At 43.5% G+C, this 3,956-nt stretch overlaps 1 long non-coding RNA gene across 1 annotated transcript; it reads right to left on the reverse strand.

Moving 5' to 3' along the window:
- Positions 1 to 416: 416 nt before the first annotated feature.
- LOC142774840 (uncharacterized) lies at positions 417 to 1,735 on the reverse strand. Its single transcript, XR_012886577.1, has 2 exons — positions 1,571 to 1,735; positions 417 to 1,463 (listed from the first exon to the last, which is right to left on the reverse strand). It is a non-coding gene; the product is annotated as an uncharacterized LOC142774840 (long non-coding RNA).
- Between the last annotated feature and the right edge of the window lie 2,221 nt (positions 1,736 to 3,956).

The raw sequence follows: 3,956 nt of genomic DNA on the forward strand, positions 1-3,956 counted from the left end.
AAGCTCTTGCAAAATCAGCAATCACGACAGAAACACGGCGTTTCAGTTAAACGCCTTGTAAGGCACGCCAACACTCGCCGCCGTCTGGTAGCTGCTCAACGAAAGCTGCTGAACGTGCAGAGGGAACTCAACATGATGAAGTCTGCCAATGAGCAAATTGGAGATGAGGCACTGAATGAACGCATTAAAAAGTTGCCTCAGAAACAACAGATGGCAATTATGGCATGCTTCAGTGCAGCTAAAAGAAAATCGACATGTGGCATGCTGTATATGAAGAATTGGATCCTAGAATGCGTGCTGCTTCGCATGAGGAGTCCGAAGCTCTATGAGCACCTTCGGAAGCAGAAAATTCTTGTCCTGCCAAGCCGAACTTGTCTACAGCGTTTTATGTGCGCAATTTCAAAAGTGGCTTCGGATTTAATGACACTGTGTTTAAGGCACTTAGTGCGAAGACTGAAAGCATGGATGTCTGCAGCCGACATGGTGGCATCATTTTCGATGAACTGAGGCTGTCTGAGCAGTTTGGTGTCAACCAAGCAGGTATGTAGTGCCTACGTTTCTCTACACCCTACACGATTTAAATATGAAAATAATTATTTGATGCGAAAATCACACTCCCTATTTTCAGTAACAGCGCATATGCCAAATAAGTCTGTTGTCGTGTTAACTACAAGTTTTTGTCATTTTTTTAGGGTTTGTTGAAGGATTTGTTGACCTGGGCAGCTTTACAGCAGACGAGCAAAGATCCACGCCAGCAGACCATGGGATGGTGATGCTTTTTCAACCCTTTCATGGTGAGTAGTTCTGTGTAGTATCTTTCCTGTGCATTCCATATGATGTGTGAGGCACCAGTTTAACCAAGTTGGAAACCGTAGTACAAAACATGTCTTCGCACTAACTAAAACATATGAAGACATTAAAACAAGTGCATCTGTGAAGTGCGTACTTTTGTGTACAACCACGTCAAACAGAGCAACTGTACGACTTGTCATTTTTGTTTTCAAGTTTGTGAGCAAAAGTGTGCCATATTCTGGAAAATGAGAATTCCTTATTGTTATTTTTCGCAACATAAAGCTCAAATATTATCTGATTATCACCTTTTTAATGTATTCTGCCTCAACTTCTCAAAAAATTATTGTTTTTTTTTTCTAGAAAATTGTGCAAAAATTTCAATTTTTGAATTTTTCACATGCGCCTCTAAGGGGTTCAATGTATCGTATTTATTCACGCTTGTTGGCTCTGCTTTTATTTGTTTGTTCTGCAGGGGACTGGACACAGATACTAGGTGTGTTTTCCTCAAAAGGAAATATCAAGGCAGACATGCTTTCCAAGCTGCTTCTTGAGGCGATTCTTTTGGCAGAAAAAGCCGGTCTCTTCGTGAACTTCGTGTCGTGTGACGGGGCTACTTGGAATCGCAGCATGTGGAAGTCATTTGGAATCGGTGGTATGATACTTTGTTGAACCTGTAATTTGGAGCACTGAAGTCAGCAGTATTGCAGGGCTAACTGTGTTGAAATAACATTTGCTGGTCCTTGTGCTTAGGAATTTCAACAATCTCATACATACATACTTTTTTTTCAGCACACTCGGGTGGCATCACGTGCAAGGTGTCACATCCTGTAGACTCTTCAAGAGAGCTGCACTTCTATTCCGATTTTCCTCATCTAGTGAAGTGCATCCGCAACACGTTTGTCAGCACTGGGTTCACGACTCCGGATGGGCGTGCATGCATTGAAGATATAGAGGTAGCATGGGCCAAAGACAACAGCTCTTTAACACTTAAAGCGATGCCCCTTGTAACAAAAGCACATATCCGACCAAACTCCTTTGAAAAGATGAAAGTAAATTTAGCTTTCACGCTTTTCAGTGAGGAAGTTCTGAAAGGTATGTTTCTGTACAGATCGGATGAACCAGAGTTCTCCAGCTCAGTATCCGCAACTGAACAACTTGTGAGACGCCTCAGTCGGCTAATATCAATCATGACGTCAAGGTGTCCAAAGCGAGGACTTAGACCGTCATCACAAGATGTTGCTGAGCTTGAGGCTTTTCTTGTCTTCTTAGACGCATGGGAAGAAGCTTCAAAAAATGTGGAGGTGGCTTCATGAGCAAAGGTACTGCTGAGGGTATGAGAGTTACAATACGCAGTACACTCTCACTTCTGCAGTATTTAACGTCGTCAGTGGCGTTTAAATACTTGCTGACATCAAGATTAAGTCAAGACAAGTTGGAAAACTTGTTCGGTATAATAAGACAGTATTCGGGTACAAATGACCACCCAAGCCCGGGGCAGTTTCTTATAACTGTAAATTGTCTCAGTTTCTATAATCTTGCGCGACCACCAAAGTCTGGAAACTCCCCGGCACAGGTTGTGAACACTCTACTGGACACGACGTCTTTAGCAGGTGCAAGTAACAGTGCCGTTTTCGGATTAAGAGAGATTATTGAGGACATGCTCGAGGCTGGATATATAGATGGTGCTGGCGATGCCATTCAGTCTGCTTTTAGAAGCGACCACAGCAGCTATGTGGTAGAGAAAAGTGACAGCCGTTTGGTTTACTACCTGTCTGGTTATGTAGCTAGAAAGTTCAGGACCAAAAATTCTTGTGGCACATGTGCATCAAAGCTAGCCATGAAAAAACAGGATGTAGCAGAAAGTGCAGACAATGAATTCACCAAACATTTTGATCGAGGGGGTTTGTTATATCCTGGGGATGACTTGGCCATCCTTGTGGCAACATTAGAAGAAGCATTTACTTTTTTTTTCTCTACCGAGAAGCTGCAGGCATTCAGTATTCATGATTTCATGTCATTTCTGAGTACCATTAAACTTCATCAAGTTGGCTGTGCCAATCATGGCAAAGAACTAACTGCAAAAATTGTGCAGTTTTTTGTGCTCACGCGCCTGCACTTTTATACAAAGTCGCTGAATAAAGACCGATCTGTCCAGCGGCAAAAACAGAAACACCTCAAGTTGCGAAGGTGCCAGTAAATTTTGTGGGTACTTTCACTTAGAATTCTCAGCTGTGCTGATTGATTTGTTTTAGTGCATTTTTTCGCACTGTGTTGGAACTGATGCATGAGCATGTCAAAAATAAAATGTTTCTGAAGAACCAGCTGGATGCACCGTGCAAACTTTTTACATTTCCAGAAACACTTGCTTAATATACTTAGTGGTAGTAGAATGACCAGAGTGTTGTAGCCTTGTGACACGACACGCACAAGTTGTAAATGTTAAGGGAATGTAACGCCCCTCTTCAAAACATTCAAGTTGCAGCTGCGCAGTTAGTATAGTTCCCGCACGAACCGGAGCTTGTTTTTTTTTTATTGAGTGCGGGGCGTAACTAGGGAGCAACAAGAATAAAATAATTTGAGGAGCACGTCGTATCCGGGACGAACGTCTAACACAAATTTACATAACACGGGCGACTGCCAACTACCCATTCGCCGTATGTATCGCATATCTCGCGCAGACTGGCAACTCAATAAAATTGCTCATTTGCAGCATACATGGGAAGTTTAGCGTGCAACAAATGCACGCCGCATAACGAACAAATATGAAAAAAACATATATATACATACTTGGCCTTCAGCCACGCTCTACCAACACCGCTGCACGCGCTCCCGACGCGCGCAGCGCCACCTAGACCTGCCGCCATGTTTCATTGCACGTATGTGCACCATCTGGCCCCTGCCCGTCACACTGCCCCTTCTAGCCACCATAGCTCCACGCTGGGTCGGCGGAGATTGCGGCTTTGTTGGCAGGGTTACCAGATTGGGCTATTAATAGCCAAATTGGGCAACTTTTTGTTCGAGTTGGCGTCGAATTTTTCTGTTTGGCTATGTGGCTATTTTTGGGCTAAGTTGCTCTCGACTAGGCAAAAATTCCAAAAAGCTACAAACTGTAGATAATTTTAGTATCGGGGACCCCAAACAGCTTACGCACGCACGCTCTTGCG

Source organism: Rhipicephalus microplus, chromosome 10 (genome assembly GCF_043290135.1).
Source record: "Rhipicephalus microplus isolate Deutch F79 chromosome 10, USDA_Rmic, whole genome shotgun sequence".
Lineage (NCBI taxonomy): Eukaryota > Metazoa > Arthropoda > Arachnida > Ixodida > Ixodidae > Rhipicephalus > Rhipicephalus microplus.